General features: G+C 38.4%; 1 long non-coding RNA gene across 1 annotated transcript; it reads left to right on the top strand.

Annotated features, from left to right (window-relative positions):
* The first annotated feature begins 5331 nt into the window (after positions 1-5331).
* LOC127857031 (uncharacterized) lies at positions 5332-7430 on the top strand. Its single transcript, XR_008038286.1, has 3 exons — positions 5332-5456; positions 5886-5945; positions 6442-7430. It is a non-coding gene; the product is annotated as an uncharacterized LOC127857031 (long non-coding RNA).
* The last annotated feature ends 18459 nt before the right edge of the window (positions 7431-25889 follow it).

The following is a 25889-nucleotide window of genomic DNA, read 5'->3' as shown; positions in this document are numbered from 1 at the left end:
ACGTATACCACTTATATATTCCAAAAAAGTCGGGCAGTAACCTGTTTTTCTGTTTATCATACCTCTGCATCCCCGATTTTAAAGAAATAATAAGATATCGCTAAAAAGCTGCAGTTTTAGCGGGAAAGAATATGACTTTTGTCGTTTGACGTGTTAATAAGGACGTCAAGAACACGCGCGCTTAATATTTGTAAAAAATGTTTTTGCTGTTTGTTTTGCATTTTGTGTTTAGAATATATGACATCTTGGTATAAAATTGTTTGTTTTGTTAAATCTGATTCGATTTAACTAAAAATGATTAATTATTACTTGATTCTGAGTTTAATGACCATCCTCCACAAATGACTGATATAAGAACTTCCTGTTGACCATGATATACAAAAATATATCAGGCAACGTTATATCAGACAGATATCAATGCGGTGGCGTGATAAATACGCTTCGCTAAATAGTTAAAGATTTGCTGCTAATGTATTCACAATAAAATCCAATATCTATATGACGCTCGGCTGCATTAAGATAAGAATTTTTCTATCATTAACACAAGTGTCTAAAATGTTTATTTTGAATCTATTAACAAAAGTGCAATTTCTGTAATACTTTAAAAGATATATTATCTTTCATAATGGTTGGTATTTAACGACCTGATGAGGCCATCTTCAAATAAATAGATAAGTCTAGAAAGAAAATTATCGTAGATAACCCAAAACAGACTGACAGAATGGAAGACAGAGATAAAAGAAGTGAGTCTCGCTCTAGGAAAACAGGGTTTAATGCATTTGCTTATAATGTCTTTCCAGTGCAAAGTCCGCAAAGGCTACGACAATGTCCGCTTTAATGGTATATTTCGTTTACGGAAATTCTTTATTACCGGAATTCCAGTTAAGGCGAAAGGTGTCGTCGCTTACTAACCTGAGCTGACTGCACAGGCTAGTCTAGGGCTACCTGTTTCGCTATGCATTATGTCCGATTTTAGCATACCAAGGATCATGTTCATTCCGTTTAGTATGGCCGACGGTAAAGACTGCACATTTCAACAAGTAAAGGGTATTTTTGTTAACAAAAACCAACAAAACAGAATTAAATCGACTTGACCATGTATTTAAGACGTACGCGAAAATTATATGAATTAATTAATAAAGTATTTAATTCTGTATTATTATCATTAAATTTCATATCCCATAAGGCAAGTATATATCAACAAGTGGTAAGTATTTGGGTAGATGTGTTTTTGTTCTGCTGTTCGCAAAAAAGTAAAACATTCCATATAAAAGATTATGTTATTATTTGTTACTCTCACACACATAGACTTCCTCCAAACAAACTCATATGATTCGACGATTTTTCTTTGTATTGTCTTCCCGAACAAACAAATCATACACAACTCCCGATCCTTAACTGAGCAGTTTTAAGAATATTCAACATATTTTGTTATATATTTAATTGATACACAAATGTCAGATCATATCGGAATTGAAATGATTTGAAAAGCATTGCTTTTTAATTGGCAAATCAACAGTTCTAATGGTGAAATCCAAATCTTTGTTCATTTGTCTATAAACAACGTTCCATCGACACTTATCTCTCAATGCTCACTATACAAAAAAAATAGCAGTAGTGTAAAGAGACTCACTCAAAGGACCATATACAAAATGGCAGGTATTTATGGAATCACGTCTTTGATCAGGTAACGTCCTTAAAGGGCTGAAATGATTGACACAATGTTCAAAAAGAAATATGAAAAGGCCATATAAATTATGCATATTATTTATGTGATAACAAATGAATGGTTGAGACGGTTCTATTTAAAGCAACGTTTTATTATCGACGAGGATACAACTTTTCTGCCACACAAGAAAGGACATGGTGGGTTGTATGTCGTTTATGAGGCACAGTAGCAACGTGAAGTCACACAACTTTTTTGTCAAGGAGAATGAATACACACAGCGTGATAATCGCGTGTTTGAACACCTTAAAAACTTTGAATGCTACGGATAAAAGACTACGGGTCAACAAGTAATAGACCGAAGTACTGAACCATGTTTGTCTTCACAGTTGTAAACTTCACTCACATAATGTGGGGCATTGATCGCGTGGGAATTGAACAGGCTATACGACAAATTTAACTAGTAATTTAAACCCTTATACAATAATAAAATACATTGTTTGTTCCCATGTTATGTTATATGTTTTGGAGCGAACTTGTAAAGTTTACAGCAATTAACATGAAACGTAAACTATGTAATTACCATGAAGTGTAGATAAGCTCCATATAACCACAGGGAGACATTTTGGGGAATATTGAGTCATAAATAAATCCTTTTATGAAATCGAAATACCAGATACCCATGCATTAAATCATCTTTGATAATTTGTTATGCCTCCGGTTGGGTGGCATATATAAGTCGCACTGTCATCCGTCCGTCTATCCATCCTTTTGTTCGTCCGTATATCGTTCTTGCGTTCCGTTTCCGGATTTTTTTTCTAAAGGATTGCAAATATTAATATGATTTTTGGAATGTTAATCTTCTGAACTGGTTTACAGATACAAATAGAGTTTCGTCCCGGTCCATGGCTTTTGATGTTGTTACGTACCTTGACCTACGGGCAAGGGTGCATTTATATTTCCACTTACCGCCGTTAATAGACTGAGATAACGGCGCAAAGCCTTATCTTTGTCACTATCATATATATTCATCAAGGATAAGTATGCACTTAAATTATTTTAGATGAAATATTGTCATTTGAAAAATCCCTCTATTTTGTGTTAGTCATTCATATAGACAAACACAACAAATATCTGGTAAATGTCTGCAAGCGTTTTTGAAAAGGTCAGAAAACCTTTATTTAAGAAAAATATTTTGTCTAAGGCCTGTTTCTTTTTCAAAGATCAATAGACCCTAAACTCGTCATGATATTTTGGGGGATAAAACTGATGTGCGGCTTTAAAGGTAAGAGAGGGGCATTGTTTTTCACAAACACATCTCTTGTTGTAATCTTGATATCAATATTAACCCATTTATGCCTAGCGTCTAGAAAATAGGCCTTGGCAAACAGCGTAGACCCAGATGAGACGCCCCATGATGCGGCGTCTCATCTGGGTTTGCGCTGTTTGCTTTAAGGAATTGCTGTAAGAATTTTTTTTAAATATAGAAATAAATATACTAGACATCCCTAATTTTGGAAATAAATTGATCCAGTTTTGAAGGATGGGAGAGTCCACTAGGCATAAATTGGTTAATATAGTTATAGTTAAACTCTTCGATGAACGCTTTTGTTTGATTTGTGCATGACATGCTTGTGAATGACATGTACTAGCCAAGTCATCCATCTTCCTCTTTAATATATGATACCAATCAGCGGAATAAAACTATTGATGAACACCTTAAATGCGTTTTTAGTCTTTTGTCGGAAGTCAAAAGGTTTAAGTTGTGAAATATATTCAGTGATCGGTCTTGAAGGGACTACACTGTTTAAATAACGGACCAATCTGAGCCACCCGATATTAATTCTTTACGTGCGCATATAATAATAGTAATCATGCTTTATTTGATGTGAACACGGTACGTTGTACAATTCTTGTCATCAGGAAATTTAAATTGATTGTTAAAAAGAGCGAACACTTATTTTTATGAAATGCAAACATATTCCAAAAACATCAAAGTTTGTTTTGTTTCTACATTTAACTCTCTTGAAATGATTGCTTTAAGAAAATTCAAAAACGATAACACAATTAATTTTCGACCGGATTTCGTTTGATTATTTGCCAATAAACATACTCACTGATAGTTAAGAAATGAAAAAAAAACAGTTAATAATTCATAACCACTTCTTGAAAATCATTTAATTAGACGTGAAACACATTTCAACATTGCTGACTCAATATATGATAACCGCACTTGTAATTTGATTCCATTTTAATAATGGGGCCGTTTGTCGTGAATGTTTTGAATGGTTAACATCTTATGAATGCAATTCCATGGGTAACAATTAAAATTGCCTGACAGGACACTTGCATAAAGAGTTTTACAAGGTGGCATTTAGAACATAATTAATTATTAATAATCAAGTTAGAGTGGGTATTTTCCTAACATAACTTTCTGCAATATCCTATTGATATTTTTTTTACAACTTGTGAATACCAAAGAATGTGGTTATTATTCCCCGCCAAAGCGGGGGGATATTGTTTTGGCGTTGTCCGTCTTTCCGTCCGTCCGTCTTTCCGTCCGTCCGTCCGTCCGGAACTTTTGTGTCCGGAGCCATATCTTGGAAGTGCTTTGGCGAATATCATTGAAATTTGGTATGAGTATATATATGGATAAGAGGATGATGCACGCCGATTGACATTGTACACCATTGGATAATAACGGAGTTATGGCCCTTTGTATTTAAAAAAATGCTTTTTAACTGAGTGTCAAATAAAACACTTTTGTGTTCAGAAGCATATTGGCGGGGGATATCAATTCAATGAATTTGCTTGTTTATTTAAGACCATTTGACATGAAAGGATTTACATGGGAAGCGCAATTTCATTTGTGTGCTATTGAACGTGTTTTGAGTTGTGTATAGATTGCAAATATTCAAATTGGACCATAGAATAATTGTAGGGTTGGTATGTGCGTTCAAATTGGTAAAATATTACTATTATTATCAAGTCAAAGGATCAAAAAAGCCAGACCAAGTGTGCCATTATAATACTTAAGAGAAATGTGTAAATAGAGCTCTTATTATGTTTTTTTTCCAAGGACACATAGATTTCAATGACAAGAATGAACTTGAGTACAGATAAACGGCGTTAGATGGGGGTCCCTTTAATTGAAGAAGGTGGTTAAATAAACAAGTATGATGTCAATTAGAAGCATAGCTGGATAACTACCCTGGTAATTTGTATGATAGATGGTGACTCGCTGGTTAGGATTTTTTGGGTCAAAGTGACCCAAGGAGGACAGTTTACTTCTGTAACAAAAAATTGTGCAGTGCTCTGTCAAAATGGATTTCAAAGAATGTGCGCAAAGTGTCAATCAGGGACGACACTTTCCGATTTCATGGTATTTTTCGTTTACAGAAAGTCTCTTCTTTGCAAAAATCAAGTTAAGGCGGAAAGTGTCGTCCCTGATTAGCATGTGCGGACTGCACAGGCTAATCTGGGATGACACTTTACGCACATGCATTAAACCCCATTTTCGCAGAGCACGCCTCATTTTAATGTAATTGTGTACAAATGCATGGATCTGCCTATATTGAAATATCTGGTGTTATTGTGTTTTCCTAAAGACCTACATATAAAATAGCTCGGCACTTATTTATTAATGGAAATATTATGTTTATCGTATGTACATTCATATTAAACAAATAAACTGATCGTCTATCGGTGGTTTCAGTTTCCAATGTGGATGCGGCCTTCAAGTGCTACTCATGCACAGGCGGTGACAGCTGTTCGGACGAGTTCACTCAAAGTATGGTTTAAGCTTGGGATGATTAAGTCTTAGTTTATTTCAGTTATTTTATCTTGAGAAAATTGCAGATTTGCTCATTCCTGGAAAAGATACGTTTCAGCTATTTTTTACCCCATCATTAAATGGAGAAATATTTGGAACAAAAAAGTGCAAGACCACATCACGAAGGGACAAAAAAACTGAACATTGCAGTATTAAACTGTATATATGAGTATTTGACAAGAAATGCCAAAAATTATGCATGTTTAATCATATTTTCAAACAAATATATAAGAAACAATACAATTCTTTTCGTTGAACTACAAACTGTTTTGATTTTTTAAAAATACCCCCGATTGTTATTGAAGCCTTTCAAAGGACAAATTATAAAACAAACAAAATTTCTTTATGAAAAAAATGTAAGCTTTATTGCTCAATATATTACTACAGGTTCTAGTTTGGAAAGTGCAGCAACATGCCTGAGCTGCGTCAAGGGAAAACAAGGCGACGGTAAGTTGTTCAGTGTGAATGCAATTTCAGACGCGTCATGCGAAAATGGGTATTGTGCCATATGTGGCAAGCGTAGCTCCAGACCAGCCTGTAAATTAAGCTGGTAGGGGGTTACCCTGTCCGCCAATCGTATGTTTTCCGACATTTACTTTGTGATTATTCGTAATCTAACATTGAGATGCTATATGGGATATGCCGCTAACCGGTTCTCATTTTTACATCTGCGTGATGACGGGAAAACGTAGAATTGATTTTGTTCGGGAATTGAAGGTGGTATTGACGATATTTTTTAGATTAAATTAACCGCACTGGTTAGTTCATTTTATTTACAGGAACATATAGGCTTTTCCAATGTCCAGCCGTTAACCATTTAAAGCGTTATGTCGGTTTGGGTTTTTCTATTGTACCGCATTAAACGTTAGTAAAATAAAATATCACTCCCATCAAAGTCTCTGGATTTGGATTGTCAATTTTCAAATAATTTTTGTGTTTACAGTTGTTGTAAGAACCTGTTCTCCGATTGCTCTTAGCAACGGATGCACGAAGTCGGGCGATGTTGAAACCTGTAACTGTGACAGCGAGCTCTGCAACGGCTCCAACAACATGGATGTTTCCATGGCAACGCTCCATGGCGCCACACTCGTCGTCCTCTTTTCTAATATTTAATAAAGTTAAAATGTCATGGCTGTTCGAAAACATACTACAGCATACAATAATCTTTCTTAATACATGCGACAACATGTACCCTTTGTCGACCATTAACAGATAAGATAACATATAATAAAAATTTCAAAAAAATCAAAATGAATGTAGATATATGTTAAATGGTATAAAGTTATACATGTTTAATTTCAATAATAAATGATTTGGTGATAACAATATTGAATGGTTCCCTAAATAATTGTTGATACTGTTGTTTGCTTTTGCGATGTTCTTTTTCTCCAACGAATTAAATGTACTAAAATATACGGCTTAAAATCACTAATATGGACTAACTGTCAGAATCTCTTTTTTATTAGTTTCTTTCTTTTGTGTGTACTGAAACATAAAAATCTAACGTAGTAGTGTGCATATTCATGGCGTATACGAAATATAAAACCACAGACATTTAAGCAAGTACAGTTTCCAGATTGTTTATATTGTTACACTGATGTATCTTCATTAAGCATTCTTTTTCAAGTATCAGCACATGACCACTTGCACTTAAAATATTTCCATGGTGTTAATGGTTTTCATACAGTTTAATACGATTTCGCGTCTTTTATAACTAATTAACACAGTGTTGACAAATGAACCACTTTAAAATGACATTTTTACTATTAAACGAAATGATAAGCTACTTGTATAAGCCATGATACATAAGCCTTTAAGTTACTAATGCTATCAGAAGCAGCAAGGAAAGTTACTTATTTTGTATACACGATTCACCATTTATATGTACAATTATATGTGTTCGTATGAAAGCAAATAAACATCTTTTTTCTATCTGCCTTAACAATGTCGCCATTATTTATTTTGGATCTTGCTTATCATAACACGTTAAGCTGGTACTACATAATAATTTCGCAATATCTTCATTAAATAGATTATATGAAAGGTGTAAACACATGTGGGTCATATTTAAATGAAAATGATAATAACGTCGCTTCTATTAAAACATATGAGAAAAATCTTCTTAATAAACAGTAATAATGTTTTGTGAATAGTTTTACGAGAGGGTCGTTAGGTCGTTCAATAACAGTTCTTCAAAATCCGAGGCAATAATATTAGAATTAACAGTGACATATTGCGATGCATACATGGATATGTCTAACGTTTCAAAGTATCTATTATAAATGACCCAAAACGTGCTATATTTTGGAAGGTACGACAGACAGACAGACAGACAGACAGACAGACAGACAGACAGACAGACAGACAGACAGACAGACAGACAGACAGACAGACAGACAGACAGACAGACAGACAGACAGACAGACAGACAGACAGACAGACAGACAGACAGACAGACAGACAGACAGACAGACAGACAGACAGACAGACAGACAGACAGACAGACAGACAGACAGACAGACAGACAGACAGACAGACAGACAGACAGACAGACAGACAGACAGACAGACAGACAGACAGACAGACAGACAGACAGACAGACAGACAGACAGACAGACAGACAGACAGACAGACAGACAGACAGACAGACAGACAGACAGACAAACAGAAAGACAGACAGACAGACAATATAATACAACCACATTTTTTGCCCTATATATAAAAAATTAATAGATATTTTTTGTTGAAAAATATAAATCACTGCACGTGCAATAAACAAAGCTCATATACAAAATACATTGTAATCGTCGTTTTCAATTTGCTCTAAAGAAATTTGCTTAAATGGTCAATCATATAGTGTTATTACTTAGGCTTTTACTCATTATAATTCAGTGATAACTTATCTTGGTAAATAATGCAAACATCGGCATACAAACGAACGGGGAATTTTTATTATGACTGATGCACAGCAGAAAAAATATGCAGCAATATTTTACTTCTGGAAAAATATCAGAAGATAAAATATCATTTACAACAGCCATGCTTTTATTTCACGGTTTCAATGGACCAATTGCCTAAACATACATGATGACACCACATACAACATGACATAAGACATACTAAAGTATATCATCATTGTATTGGGCATTAAACAAATTTAAATCTAGTGTTAGGTAAATAGACTGAGCGTAACAGGCAACGAACAATCGCGTATAACACAATTTCACACGACGCAGTGTTAAAGACAAACAATTCAAGCAGTCAAAATGATACATTATATATTTTCTAAATGCATAATAAACCAAACTTGTGAAAGCAAATATTTGTATCGTTCGTCAATCGCTAACGGACATTATGGGAGCATAACATGATAACACCATACATATTAATTTAGATATTTTTATTTCATTTCATAAAAATGGACAAATTATTTTAATCTATTCCCTACGCCATCAAGTGAATGAATTACATTTGTGTTGCTGATCTTACCCTGTAGGCACTTTAACTGTGGTAGTGTGGTTTCCGGTTTTACAGTTTGGACAGGAGCCAACCCGATCGGGGGTAATAGTTTAAGTACTGCAAAGAAAGAATAAAACATAAAACTAAAACGACGTTCTTATTACAAAAATTGTATTGCTTAATTACTAAAAACCGTTGTTTCATAATAAAACACGCCATAATGTACTGTTGACAAAGGGAGATAAATTACATACCAAAATTCATAAAATAGTCACCATTAGTTCCCGTCTTGCCTCATTGGTGTTTGGTAATAATATTATAATAAATTAGCGACAAAGGGCTGACACATTTCTAGTTATGGTATGTTTATAAAGACTTTTAAAATAAATCTTTAAAGAAATTATTATTGGTTACTTAATGAAAACTTATAAAGGGTATTAAGTTTTATTCCGGAAAGTTACTATTTGGTCTCGTTAAATTGAATTATTTTAAGTTATGGTCGAGCTCTGTACATATGCCTGCAATTTCAACATGATATATCAATCCTAACTAAAGTTATCGAGCACAACCTAAGTTAAGCAACACGGCCCGTGGTCTTGATCATACTGTCTCGACATGCAACCCTATGTCTACCTGTCTGCTATTCGCAAAACACTGACATCTTATTAACTATGTTATCGTGAAAAAGCAGGACAGGAAGGATGTACGGGTGACCATGTCCATGTGCGGTGCCGAGTGCTGGACAGATAACCGCCTTATTATCGCCAATATCAATATACACCTTTAGCCTAAACGACGTCCACAAGGGAAGAGGACCTCGAAACGCTTGAACATTATCAAGCTGAAGACCTATGTATACTACAACCACAGAAATCATTAGGCCCCAAACCAGTAAACACAAGGACTGGTTTGATAAGAAATGCGAGGACATTCAGCAGTTATTGGATAAGAAACACCACCTACACAAAGCCTACCTCAGTAACCGCAGATGCGTAGCCAGAAAAGATGCATTCAATAACATACGCAGAACGGTTCAGCCAACACTTCTTCAGATGCAGGATGCTTGGCTCAGCACTTAAGCTGATGATATCCAAGGCTATGCATACCGGCGCGATTTGTCTTTTGGATAATTATGCAACGCCCATATTTCTAACATTCTGCATTTAGCAAAATCAGGACTTCTCTTCTTGTTGTGAAGAGTCCATATCCTGTTTATTTTGAGAAGGACTATTGCTGGAATAGCCAATACTGGAAATGAAAAAGCTGATGTTGGTTTTGATAAAGGTTATAACTGCATGATTCTAAATGATTCTATAAAAACTGTTACTTTTGAAAAGGCCTTTAATCGGCCTCTGCTATATTAAAAAAACACCGGCGCGTCAGGATGGCATCATATAACGACCGGTCTGACGTCATTCGACGAGTGCTGATAAGCTCAACACCCGTGTCACGTCGCCAACATTCCATATGACGTCATTACCGTTAAAAATGACGTCAATCTTTTACATTTTGACTTCACCGGAACGGCCATATGACGACATTAAACGTCCGGACTAACGTCATTCGCCGTCTTTCCATATAGCGACATTGACGTTAAAAATGACGTCTATGTGGCAACTTATAACGCCATTGACGTTTCAATATGACGTCATATAACGACCAGACTGTCATCGTACGAGGAGTGATGAAACGCTCTGAACATGTGTCACGTCGCCGACCTCCAAACTGACGTCATCGACGTGAAACGTGACTGCAAAGTTTTATATTAACACGACATCGGCACGGTCATAAAAACGGTCATTCGACGCATCTGAGTTAGCTCTATATATGTGCCAAATGTCGCAACTTTATTCAAGGCTTTTGGGTACATCTTCGTGTGTGAAGATGTGTGTGCCACCTGCAAACTATTTAGCGTATGTATTATGCTCTTTTTACATGGCGAGTGTGTATGCACCTTTAAGGGCCCCTACGGAAAATCAAGAGTTACCACCCGGAAGTGACCTAGAGAAAGCTGACCTCCCGTTTGCTTCCCGTCAGGCTAATCTAGTTTCGGCCAGGGATTTCATTAGGATCGGCGTCACCTTCAGCCTATTTAGCGAATTAGGCTCTATTTACATGGCGAGTGGGTATGCAACTTTAGGAGCCCTTTCGGACACACAAGAGTAATCCCCCGAAAGCAACCTAGTGCATGCTGAACTCCCATTAGCTGCCTGTCGGGCTGATCTAGTTTCGGCTCGGGGTTTTAATTATGGTCGGCGTAACCTACACCCTTTTAGCGTATGTATTAGGCTCTATTAAAATGGCGAGTGGGTATGCACCTTAAAGGGCCCTTTTCGGACAAACAAGAGTTATTCCCCGGAAGCGACATAGTGCAAGCTGAACTCCCGTTAACTGCCTGTCGGGCTGATCTAGTTTCGGCCCGGGGTTTTAATTAGGGTCGGCGTCACCTACAGCCTACTTAGCGAATTAGGCTCTATTTACATGGCGAGAGGGTATGCACCTTTAAGGGCCTTTTGCGGACAAACATGAGTTATCCCCCGTAAGCGACCTAGTGCACGCTAAACTCCCGTTGGCTGCCTGTCGGGCTGATCTAGTTTCGTCCCGGTGCTTTAATTGGGGTCGGCGTCACAAATAGCCTATTTAGCGAATTAGGTTTTATTAACGTAGCGATTTGGTATGCACCTTTAAGGGCTTCTTTCGGACAAACAAGAGTTATCCCCCAGAAGCCACCTAGTTCACGCTGAACATCGATCAGCTGCCTGTCGTCCTGATCTAGTTTCGGGCCGGAGTTTTAATTAGGGTCTGCGTCACCTACAGCCTATTTAGCGAATTAGGCTCTATTTACATGGCGAGTTGGTATAAACCTTTAAGGGCCCTTTTCGGACAAACAAGAGTAATCCCCCGGAAGCGACCTAGTGCATGCTGAACTCCCGTCTTCGCAGCCTTTTAATATACGAAGATTAACAATCTTTTCAATTTCAGTTAAAAATACCCAACACTTTATCATTATGTGACATGTTTAGCTTACCTTATCTGAATATTGCAGATTGTGTATTCATTTGTATTGGTAATTTACAGGACAGAACAAAGGGTTATCATCCTTATATGTTTATGTAAAACAAGTGACCCCAAGCGCTAGGAAAGTTTTGACATCAGGTGCATAATGTTAAATAACTCGGTAGAGTTTTTTTATATTCTATATACTACATTTGGAAGTCATGTGCATTGCGGTTTAAGTTTATCAGTTTAAGTAAAATTAGTAAGCCCTCGGACACAGGGGTCACTAGTTTTACTTTAACCAGTTTAATTCAGTAAGGGAGAAACCCGGTTTTAATATGTCCTCTATGGCAAAAAAACAAACAACATTGAACATAGTTCCAAACATTGTAACAAAGCACAAAAGCACGAGTATAGCGCGAAAGCTAAGAATAACTAATATGTATGGCGTTTTGTCCAAACTACTGTCATACACAGCATGTGCTCGAATACTGTATAAACAGATATTGTTTTGCAATTTTGTGTTAAAGTTGTTTAGAAAGCAACGAGTGTTTCATTTCATTAAGATTGAATGATCAAATGTACCAAAGTATTTCTATTATGTGCTTTTTAGCAACCACTCAATATTGACACTGAATGAAGAATACTACAAATGGAATTGCACTCAGAATCATAACAAATTAAGCTTTTAATCGTTTTAATTGGCAAACGTACCGCCGAGGTTCAATGATGTACCCCTTCAAACTAAAAAGCTCTTCGCATACATCATTAATTTACGACTGCAATAGTCTTGCAAAAAATTATTGTGAGATTCATCGCCTCTTCAAATAAAGACCAAAATGTTTGTCATGATTGCACGAAGTCTTTAGAATTACGAATAATTGAAACGGTATTGAATTATATCTTTTGCATTCATAACCCTGAACAAACGTGGCCTTTCTAGCCGCACTATGTATGCGATCTAATCGTTTCATCAACGTTGCTTTGATTTGCTTTTAATTGCTTGCAATACTCAACATTCAATCCCTGAAGGTATTATAAATACAACATACAGTCCAAACACGGTGCATGCCTCAACTAAAAATATTAAAAAAATCGAAAACTAATTCACAAGATATCACGCATCAAAACATGTAAACCGTAATGTACTCCGGGTACAGAACATTTACTTACACGTACTCGGCAAATTTAGACTGTAACCGAGTTTTATTCCCGCCCACAAATCGATGTCGTAAAACGCGCTACGGAAAACAATACACAATTCTGTTTGAACAAATCCTGCCCCATCATGCTGTTTTAAGTAGGAGTTGCAATAATATAGAGGCAATGTTACAGAATATTGACATAAATATAAACATACTTCATTTGAAAATAATTCGCCGACAACGGCCAATTTCGCGTAAAAATTTCCGGGTTAGTTTCACTATATTTTTCGTACCCGAGATACATTTAAGAATATTTAAGAGTACCCGGGGTACATTTAAGTAGTACCCGAGCCGACTATAAACAGCGAGCATTAGTAAGTTACCCTTAACGTAGGTAACCACAAGTGGCACCAATTATAATGATACAAGTCAATTAAATTTAAAAAGTCTAACATGAATAAGGTGTTGTCATGATTAATAAGAATAATCATGACCACATTTATCTGTTACTTATTTTTGAAAGTTTTTTATTCTCTTCTTTATTTACACTGTTTTGTTTTCATTCCATTCAAATGTGTAACACGCGTTCGGACTATTGTCAAAATGTTAATATGCTAACTAGTCCCGCACTCTGGATCAGCAGACGATTTATTGCTTAAATCTCACGGTGGATTCCGAAGATAGTTGATGTATCATGATTGCTAGTCGCTTTAGATAAAATAAAATCTTGTTAGTCCCCAAGCGGCCCTTTAAGGTATATACCCACTCGCCATGCAAAATGAGCATAATACGCTAAATAGCCTGTAGGTGACGCCGACCATAATTAAAACCCCGGGCCGAAACTAGATCAGCCCGGCAGACAGCCGACGGGATATCATCGTGCATTAGGTCGCTTCCGCGGGATAACTATTGTTTGTCCGAAAGCGCCCCTTAAAAGTGAATACCCATTTGAGCTGTAAATAAAGCATAATACGCAAAATAGGCTTATGTGAAATAGAAACAACTTAAAACCCCAGGCCGAAACTAGATCAGCCCGACAGGCAGCCGACGGGCGTTCAGCTCGCACTAGGTCGCTTCCGGGTGATAACTCTTGTTAGTCCGTTAGCGGCCCTAAATGATGCATAAAACCTCGCAATGTAAATAGCGACTTCTTGTATTACGCTAAATAGGCTTTTTAAGACGCGCACTCTAATTTAAACCTCGGGTCGAAACTAGGTCATCCCGACAGGCAGCCGACGTGAGTTCAGCGTGCAATATGTCGCTTCCGGGGATAACTTGTTTGTCCGAAAACTGACTTTAAAGATGCATACCCACTCGCCATGTAAATAGCGCATAATACGCTAAATAGGCTGTAGGTAATGCCGGACCGAATTAAACCCCCTGCCGAAACTACATCGGCCCGACATGCAGCCGTCGAGAGTTCAGCGTGCACTACGTCGCTTCCGGTGAATAACTCTTTTTTGTACGAAAGCGGCCCTTTAAGGTGCATATTCACTCGACATGTAAATAGCTCCTTATACGCTAAATAGGCTGTATGTGTCGCCGACCCTAATTAAAATCCCTGGCAGAACTAGGTTAGCCCGACAGGCAGCCGACGCCAGTTCAGCGTGCACTATGTCGTTTTCGGGGGATAACTCTTGTTGTCCGAAAGCGGCTCTCAAAGAGGAATACACACTCGCCATGTACATAGCTCCTAACACGCAAAATAGGCTGTATGTGACGCCGACCTTAATTAAAACCCGGGCAGAAAATAGATCAGCCCGACATGCAGCTGACGTAAGTTCAACGTGCACTAGGTTGCTTCTGGTGGGATAACTCGTGTTTGTCCGAAAGCCGCCCTTAAAGGTGCATACCAACTCGCCATGGAAAAAGGGCCTTATGTGCTAAATACGACTTTGTATACGTTGTAGGGTGTATACGACGCCAACCCTTATTAAAACCCCGGGCCGAAACTGGATCAGCCCGACAGGAAGCCGACGGGAGTTCAGCGGGCACTAGGTCGCTTCCGGGAGATGGCTCTTGTTTGTCCGAAAGCGGCCCGTAAAGGTGCATACCCACTCGCCATGTAAATTGCGCCTTATAGGCTAAAATGACTGTATGTAACGCCGACCCTTATAAAACCCCGGGCAAAAACTGGATCAGCCCGACAGGCGGCCGACGTGAGTTCAGCATGCACTATGTCATTTCCGGGGTATAACTCTTGTTTGTCCGAAAAAATGCCCTTAAAGGTTCATACCAACTCGTCATAAAAATAGCGCATAATACGCTAAATAGGCAGTTTGTGACGCCGACCCTATTAAAACCACGGGCCGAAACTAGGTCAGCTAAACAGGCAGCCGTCCGAAGTTCAGCGTGCATTAGGTCGCTTCAGGGGAATAATTCTTGTTGGTCCGAAAGGGACCCATAAAGGTGCATACCTTCTCGCCATGTAAATAGAGCATAACACATATGCTAAAACGGCTGCAGATGAGGCCATTCCTAATTAAAAACCCGGTCCGAAACTAGATCATCCCGACAGGCAGCCGACGGGAGTTTAGCGAGCACTAGGTTGATTTGAGGGGATAACGCTTGTTTGTCCGAAAGGGACCAATAAAGGTGCATACCCACTCGCCATGTAAATAGAGCCTGATTCGCTAAATAGGCTGAGGGTGACGCCAACCCTAATTAAATAACCCGGCAAAAACTAGATCAGCTAGATTGACAGCCGACGGGAGTTCAGCGTGCACTAGGTCCCTTCCGGGGGATAACCCTTGTTTGTCCGAAAGGGGCCATTAAAGGTGTTACCCACTCGCCATGTAAATAGTGCATAATACGCTAAATAGGCTGTAAGTGACGCCGACCCTTATTAAAATCCCGAGCGGAAACTAGATCAGCCCGACAGGCAGCCGACGGGAGTTCAGCGTGCACCAGGTCGCTTCCGGAGGATAACTCTTGTTTGTCCGAAAGGGGCCCTTAAAAGATCATACCCACTCGCCATGTACATAGAGCATAATTCGCTAAATATGCTGTAGGTGACGCATACCCTTATAAAACCCCGGGCCGAAACAATATCAGCCCGACAGGCAGCCGACGGGAGTTCAGCGTGCACAAGCTCGGTTCTGGGGGATAACTCTTGTTTGTCCGAAAGGGACCCTTAAAAGTACATACCCACTAGCCAAGTAACTAGAGCATAATACATACGTTAAATAGGCCGTAGGTGACGCCTAATTTTAACCCCGGGCCGAAACTAGATCAGCCCGACAGGAAGCCGACGGGAGTTCAGCGTGCACTAGGTTGCTTCCTTTGAATAACTCTTATTTGAACGAAAGGGGCCCTTAAAGATGCAAACCCGCTCGCCTTGTAAATAGAGCATAAAACATTCGCTAAATAGGCTGAAGATGACGCCGACCCTAATTAACATCCCGGGACGAAAGTAGATCAGCCCGACAGGCAGCCGACGTGAGTTCAGCGCGCAATAGCTCGCTTCAGGGGAATACCTCTTTTTTCGTCCGAAAGGGGCCCTTGAAGGTGCATACACACCTGCCGAGTAAATTGCGCATAAAAAGGCTAAAAAGGCTGTAGGTGACGCCAACCCAAATTAAAACCCCGGGCCGAAACTAGATCAGCCCGACAGGTAGCCGACGGGAGTTCAACGTGCAATAGGTCGCTTTCGGGGGATGACTTATTTTTCTCCGAAAGAGGCCCTTAAAAATGCATACCCACTCACCATGTAAATATTGCAAAATACGCTAAATAGGCTGTCGGTGATGCCGACCCTAATTAAAATCCCGGGCCGAAACTAGATCGACCCGACAGGCAGCCGACAGGAGTTCAGCTTGCACTAGGTCGCTTGCGGATGATAATTCTTGTTTGTCCGAAAACGTCCCCTAAAGGTGCATACCCACTCGCCATGTAAATAGTTCATAATGCGCTTTTTTTGCTTTAGGTGACTTCGACCCTAATTTAAACCCAGGGCCGAAACTAGATCAGCCCGACAGGCAGCCGACGGAAGTTCAGCTTGCACAAGGTCGCTTCCTGGGGATAACTCTTGTTTGTCCGGAAGGGGCCCTAAAATGTGCATACCCACTCGCCATGTACATAGAGCATAATACGCTAAATAGACTGTATGTGTAAAACCTCGGGCCGAAACTATATCAAACCGACAGGCAGCCGACGGCAGTTCAGCGTGCACTAAGTCGCTTCCGGAGGATAACTCTTGTTTGTCCGAAAGGGGCTCTTTAAGGAGCCTACCCACTTGCCATGTAAATAGAGCATAATTTGCTAAATAGGCTGTAGGTAAACCCTAATTAAAACCCCGGGCCGAAACTAGATAAGCCCGACAGGCAGCCAAAGGGAGTTCAGCTTGCACTAGGTCGCTTCCGGGGGATAACTTTTATTTGTCCGAAAAGGGCCCGTAAAGTTGCATACCCACTCGCCATGTAAATAGAGCATAATACATACGCTAAATAAACTATAGGTGACGCCGACGCTAATTAAAAATTAGATCAGCCCGACTGGCAGCCGACGGGAGTTCAGCTTGCACTAGGTCGGTTTTGGGGGATGTGTCATGTTTGTTCGAAAGAGGCCCTTAAATGTTCATAACAACTCGCCATGAATATAGCGCATACTAGTTATACGCTTAATAGGCCGTACATGACGCCAACCCTAATTAAAACCCCGGGCCGAAACTAGGTTAGCCCGACAGGCGGCCGACGAGAGTTTAGCGTTCACTAGGTTGTTTCCTTAGGATAACTCTTGTTTGTCTGAAAGCTGACCTTAAAGGTGCATACCCACTCGCCATGTACGTAGCAAATAATAGGCAGCCGACGTGGGTTCAGCGTGCACTAGGTTGCTTCCGTGGGAAAACTCGTGTTTGTCCGCAAGGGGCCCTTAAAGGAGCATGCCCACTCTTAATATAAATAGCGAATAAAACGATAAATAGGCTATATGTGACGCCGACCCTTATTAAAAACCCGGGCCGAAATTAGATAAATCCGAAAGGCAGCCGACGGGAGGTCAGCGTTCACTAGGTCGCTTCCGGGCTGTAACTCTTGCTTGTCTCAAGGGGCTCTTAAAGGCGCATACAAACTCGTTGTTGAAATGGCTTGTCAATAGCCTGCTAAACAGGCTGTATATTTTTTCCTTTTTAAGTTTTGCTAAAAATGCAAAATAGGTTGAGCATTAATTATGATGCTATTTAGCCTAAAAAGGCTTACTCTTATATATGTTTCAACCTATTTAATAAACTTTCGAAAAATGCGTATTAAGGCGAATAGGCTTCTTATAAGGCTCAATGATTATGTCTCAACCTATTTAATTAACTCGCTAAGTAGACTGAAAAGGCTGCTTTATAGGCTTAAAGTATCCACCTATTTCCCATACCTTATTATGGAAGCGGTATTTTGTTGCTAAAGCCAAGAATATACCCGAGATTAATGAAACCATGCAAACTTGGTGTTAAAAAACGTCAAAGTGGTAACTTATGACGCCATCGGTACGTAAATATGACGTCATATAACGAACATATTTACGTTATTCGACGAATGCTGAAAAATTCTACACACTTGCCACGTCATATACGTAAACAATGAGGTCATGTGAGTGTCATTTGAAGCGTGTCGGTAAGCTCAACACACGTTCAAAAATTCGCGACTTTGTTCGAAGGTGTTTGGGTACAGCTTCGGTTTAACGCTTAAGTGTTACTTAAATAATGACGGCATCGCTCCCATTCTTTATAATGGTAGCGGTTCTCATGTTGATGGAGGCAAAGCATATAACCGAAAGTAATGAAATCATGCACGCTTGTTTGGATCGATGTTCCAAGCAAGTCAGAAATATCGCCGACCTTTCAAGTGACGTCATTGACGTCAACAATTACTTCAAATTATCAACTTATTACGACATCGCCATGTCATGTTACGACCGTCTGACGTCATTCACCGAGTTATGATACGTCTTACACACGTGCCACGTCGCCGACCATACAATCGATGCCATTGGCGTTAAAAACTACGTAAACAGTTAACATTATGTCGTCATCGTCATGGCTTATGGTGTCATATAACGTCGACGTAGTGTGATTCGACGCGTCTCGTAGGGCTTTACACACGTGCCAAATTTCGCGACTTTATTCAAAGGCGTTTTAATACGGTTTTGGTTGAACGTTCACGTGTTTACTTCCATAGTGACTTTATTTCTCACATTCCTTAATTTATCATGGTAGCGGTTGTTTCGTTACTGGAAGCAAAGTATATGATCGAGATTAAAGAAACCATGCACACATGTTTGGCTCGATATTCATAGCATTTCTGAAGTGACGCCGACTTTCAAAGTGAAGTCACGTCCGTTAAAAAGGACATCAAAATGGCAACTTATGACTCCATCGGCATGTCAATATGACGTCATATAACGACCAGATTGAAGTCATTTAACGACTGTGCATAAGCTATACACACGTGCTACGTCGTCGTTCTTCCAAATGACGTCATTGATATTTAATATGATGCCAAAGTTATTCGTTCTGATGTCACCGGCACGGCCACATCACTTCATTTAACGCTCGGGCACACGTGCCTTATTTCGCGACTTTTTGAACGTCATTTGTGTGCGGCTTCGATTTAACGCTCTTGCGGTGTTTTCCTTATTGACGCAATTGCTCCCATTCCTCATAATACTAGCGGCTCTATGTTGCTGAGTAAATGTAAAAGATTAATGAAACTAGGCACACATATTTGGTTAAATTTGCCAAGCATGTCTGCAGTTAGGCTTACCTTTCAAGTGACGTCATTGACGTTAAAAATGACTTAAAATGGTATCGAAACGGGACTATGACGTCATATAAAGGCCTGACAAGCGTCATTCGACACATCCTGGTAAGTTGTGCACACCTATCAAATTTTGCGACTATATTCAAAGTCTCCCTGACTTCTATATTGTTGACCTTCCATGTGACGTCTTCAACATCAACGTAGATGCCAACATTTTTTGTTTGACCTTATATAACTCGGGCATGTGTAAGTTGATAACGAAGGGTCCTGGTTTGCGACGATATTTAAAGGTGTTTGCAAACATCGCAGATTCAACGCTTACATCTTAATCGACCGCAAGAGTTGACCTCTCTCTCTCTCTTTTCTTTCAATGGGCCATGGTTGTAATGTATAATATTATAAGACTTCCATAGCTTATTGATTTTGTGGTATTTAATATCGTTATACAATTAACAGCATACTGTCATTGCGTCACCACGGATGTGTTGTTGACGCATTTTGTATCCTTTGCATATGTGTTAATATATCCCAAAAAACTACATGTTGAATGAGTCGATATATCATACTAGTGATCTTAAATAAACAACAATTGGGCCGTAATCTGTGAAAAGGGGATTTAATTCATATGCGTCAAGTGTCGTCCCAGATTAGCATGTGCAGTGTTATATTTTTCGTTTAAAGGAAAGTACATTCTCGTAACAAATGCAGTTAATGCGGAATGAGTCGTCCCTGATTAGCCTGTTCGGGCTGCACAAGCTAATCTGGGACGACACATAACACGACTTAAAATGTCACGGAAAATATTCGGCTTTAAAAACTTCAGGGTCGGCATGGTCGGGTTGCCCGAAACACAGAATTTATTTTGTTTGGCCTAAGCTTTGAAACACAGTTGAAAATATGGTGTTGTCTTTTCAATTTGTTTATATTAAAATAACTAGAAATTGTAAAGGGTTGTTGATGCCTCTTTCCCAATATTACGCCTTAAGAATCATCATGAAATGATAAGATTCGATATTTCATGATCTTTATGTTGGCTGAATACGCGTTGTGATAAGAAATATAAGGAGCGAAATCCAGGTTCAACCTTTTACTTGCATCTCATAAAATTAACAACACATCTAACGGGCGTGACGTCGTGACGACAAAGCGTGCATGAACGAAACGTAACAAATAGCGCGTTATATGAATCAATGTTACGAAATCCCAACAGTCTGGGGGCCGCGAAATGCAATACACCATAAAAGAATAAATAAAAATAATTAAATGCATACTCATAACAAAATATAAACACTACTTAATTTGCAACATACATAACACAATGGAAATGTTCAGTCTATGAAATCAATCACAAGTTTTATAAATGTTTCATTATTTTCACTTCACTTCCAGGAGATAAAGTTTCGTAATTGGTCTGCGTGTCAATTTATTTCCAACACGAATTTTTGCTGATCGCACCGGTCCATCGTTTCCCTTGACAAACTCCTCGACGACCCGACGACACGACGACAGCTAGCTTCCAGCTACTACGTGGCGTTTCGTCGTGGACTTGCACAGCACTACCAACCGATATACTCTTTTCGTTTGCGAATATCACTTCCGGTAACACTTGTAATTTCCAGTCTGCCAATGGTGATGTCATGATATGGTAAAAAGGTCACTCGTCTTCCATATAGTAAATGCGCTGGTGTAACGATGTAATATTGTAACTCGAACTCGGAACTAACGTATGTGAGAGGTCTGTCGTTAAGCGTCGCTTCGATTTCTACGATGATTGTCTGAAGCATACCAACTGTGATGTAGGAACGTCCCAGTATCTTCTTTAACGTAGTCTAAGTGATGCCTATCAAACGTTCCCAGGATCCTCCGAACCACAGCGCTCTCTTCGATATAAATTCCCACCTTGTACCTCTATTGAGAAGATCATCCGGGACTGTCTGAAACAACTGCTGTAGATGATTGAATGCTGATACAAACGTACTTCCATTGTTAGATACCATAAGATAGGGCAAAGAATTCCGGCTCACAAATCGTCTGAATGCTTGCATGAACGAATCAGCTGTTAAGTCAGGAACTACTTCTAGATGAACTGAGCGTGTACTTGCACACGAAAACAGGCATATTTTCAATTTGCATTCAGTCCCGCTAGCGTCATTTACATACACAGCGCCGGTGTAATCAACGCCTGTGACAGAAGATGGCGTTGATTCGTGAACACGGTATGTCATCAATGGCGGTGGATCCTGAGCTGAAAACGATTTTCCCTGAACCTTCTTGCACGTAATGCAAGTCCGTATGATTGTTTTAACCCACTGTATAATGTTAGGTATCCAGAACAGTTGTCGAAGAAATGTAATCGTCGCACTTGTACCGGAATGTTGAATTTCTCTATTTCTATATGAACATCTGTCACTATCAGTCTTGTTAAAGGATGTTTCGCAGGCATAAGGATGGGAAATGTAGTCATCTCCTTTAGTAGTGCATTGTGGATACGTCCCCCGCATCTCAAAATGTCGTCTGAATCAAGGATCAAACGTAACTGTTTCACCAACGATGCTCTTTTACTGGTTTCGGCTTTAAGCGTGCATGAACGTAACGTAACAAATGGCGCGTTATATGCATCAACGATACGAAATACAGCAGTCTTACTCTAATTGAGGACGTAGTAAACCATGAAACATGTAATGTCAGCATCCTTTCCCATAGTCTACAATGAAACATGTGATATCAGCATCCTTTCCCATAGTCTACAATGTATCATGTGATATCAGCATCCTTTCGCATAGTCTACAATGTAACCTGTGATGTCAGCATCCTTTCCCATAGTCTACAATGTATCATGTGATATCAACATCCTTTCCCATAGTCTACAATGTAGCATGTGATGTCAGTATCTTTTCCAATAGTCTACAATGTAACATGTGATTTCAGCATCCTGTCCCATTCTCGCAAATGTAACATGTGATGTCAACATCCTTTGCCATAGTCTACAGTGTAACATGTGATGTCAGCATCTTTCCCATAGTCTACAATTTAAGATGTGATGTCAGAATCCTTTAAATGAGTCTTCAATGTAAGATGTGATGTTAGCTTCCTTTCCCATGGTCAAAAATGTAACATAAGTTATTGTTTCTCAAGACAAGAGTTTAAGAATTAAAAAAAATGTTTAGTTTAAACTTTTGTTTTCTTGTTAAGACTCAGAGATGGTAAATTGCGCTTAAATAAATCTTCATTTTACAAGTGGAGGCATTGATAAAAATTAACACAAACCAGAACATATGCAATAAATTGTTATTGGCCAAAATGTTAGTTTTAAGGATTGGACTAAGATATTTCTGCGCTAGACATTTGCATGACAACAGAGTTTTAATGTAGTTTTGATTTTAATGAGTGTCATTAGGTGTCTAAACCTCACAGCCTTCTAGAAACAAAACCGTCCAAATACATGTATTTATCATGTATATATCAGGTCGCAAACACATTTTGTAAATTCCATTGATATGGAACATCCTTGAGTCAGCATTTTCTCTTCTATAACATTTTGCAACTCTATGTGAATGGATCCAACTAAGGCACCAGTGAAATAAAGATGGCATTTTGGTGAGCTAATTGGTAAATCAAAATAAATTATCTAGGAACTGGAGTTTTTGTTTCCAGAGACAGAAAACTTAGATTACTCATAGAACCTTCTCTTTGGAACATTTGTCAATGAAATCCGTTAAAAAAGTTAATTTTCTGTTTGAGTATTAAGAGGATAGCTCACCAGATGTAAAAACAAACATGTTTATAAGTGCGAGAGTACATTGTTTACCATTGCCTGCACGTTATTTGGATACTTAACATATCGGAAAAAAGCCTGTTTTCCAAAAGCATCTGACTCAGAGGTTTTGATGGTCATTGGCTGACTTGGCTACTCTTACATCTTGTGCAGTTAATGTGATATCATGTATGGTTTTACTGGCGTGTGCCCAAACATGGTAAAAACTATAACATTATATTACACAATGAGCTTTCATTTTTCACCTGCAATACACCATAAAGAAGCCTTGAGAGAAGACATTTAGGTCATTGAAGACTATATACTGCATGTAATCAGGATCCATGTGTGCAAGATTCTTAATGCAGTAATGGTCAACTTATGTTACATTTGTATGTATTAAACATTACTAAAATTCATAAAATTATAATAGTCTGGCTTTCTGAGGAGGAAGCACGGGTCAATGACAACGAGGTATGGCTCATACATCGTAAACATATTTTTTTAATACCAAAATATGTGTTTCTCTCCCTCTCTTTATATATATATATATATATATATATATATATATATATATATATATATATATATATATATATATATATATATATATATATATATATATATATATATATATATATATATATATATATATATATATATATATATATATATATATTGTTGTCCTTAAATAGACAGTAGTTGTTATATTTCCCATAAAACCCGTACGTTATGACCAAAGTACAACTGCTTTACCTTTGAAGACAACTACAAAGTACAGGGTGTGGGTGGGCCATTTTTAGCGTTACCATTTACCCTAGAGTTTGTGCAGAGCATCATTTTGACAGGCTGTCAGTTTTGTTGTTGCTGTTTTGTCACATTAAAAGGGAGTTCACATAAATTTCATGCTCAGGTGTTGAAGGTTTTTAAAGTTTAAGGTTTAGATCCAACTTAAAACTTAGTTGTTTTTTTAACTCGCAAACTTTTGGAAACAATTAAGAAATGATAAGAACATTTTCTGATTTTATTGGAGAAAAATTCTCACTTGTGTTTGGTTTGACAATAAAAACGACAAGAGCAAAAAAGTAAGATCTTCAACTATTTATTTCAATGCTCTAAGTGTACGTGTATTCTAAATCCTACGTGACTAATGAAATGAACAGAAGTTATGACAAAATGCCTAAACGTGTCTAAATAACCCGAAATATGCATCAACATAATTATATTAAACAGGTATCCCTAGCTTTTTAGCCCCTTCCGGTGAAACCGGGGGGACTAATGGTTTGCGCTCTGTGCGTCTGTGAGTCTGTCTGTCACACGTTTCTGGATCCTGAGAGAACTTTAAAAGTTCATCATATTTTTTAATTAAACTTGAATCATGGACAGATGGCAATATGGAGATTATGCACGTCATTTCATGTTGTTCCTACGTCAAGATTTCTGGTTGCTATGGCAACAAATAGAATATGAATATTGCTGAAAATGGTGGATCCTGCGATAACTTTAAAAGTTCTTCATATTTTTTTCATGAAACTTGAAACATTGATTTTTTTCCTACGTTAAGAATGTATGGCTAGAGGCTAGAAATAGTGTTGAAAATGGTGGAGTTTCACCGATAGAGGACTTTTATTGCTTGGCAATAGTCTTGTTTAATAAGCCCCTTACATACTGTTTGTGGCTTTGTTTTATAAATGATGTTTATTTTCTAACATTTATGATGGGTCTGTAGAGTGTCTGTATATGTGTGTGTTTGTTACCTGTGTTGTGTCTAGTGAGTTTGTTTTGTGTCCACTGTTTGGTCATTGGTGTTATGTGATAAATAAAGTATCTAATGCTATAAAAATGATACTATCAAACCTCTTCTGATCCAGCTGAAGTAACTGTTTATTATCCCCTACAAAAGGCAGAGGGATATAAAATTGAACTTGTCTGTTGGTCCTTCTGCTTGTCAGTTCGTCAGTCCGTCCATCTGTCTTTCACAAAACATTTTAGGGTTTTATCTCAGAAACTATATAAGATGTCAACATGCAACTTCATAGGTTTATAGATATCAATGCGGAAAATACCATGCACAACAACCATCACCATACTTTTCTATTAAAAGAGTTATTTCCCTTTGTTTTTTGTATGATAAAACTTTTAGGGTTATAACTAAAAAAACATGTAAGATTTCAACATGAAACTTCATGGATGTATTGATAATTATGAGGAAAAGTGCGATGTTCAAGAACCATAACAGTTCACTTTTTCAAATAAGAGTTTTTGCCTGTAGTTGTTTTTGTATGATGTA

Source organism: Dreissena polymorpha, chromosome 14 (assembly GCF_020536995.1).
Source record: "Dreissena polymorpha isolate Duluth1 chromosome 14, UMN_Dpol_1.0, whole genome shotgun sequence".
NCBI classification, from domain to species: Eukaryota; Metazoa; Mollusca; class Bivalvia; order Myida; family Dreissenidae; genus Dreissena; species Dreissena polymorpha.
Note: the sequence above shows the minus strand (reverse complement) of the source record. Positions and strands in the feature narration are given on the sequence as shown.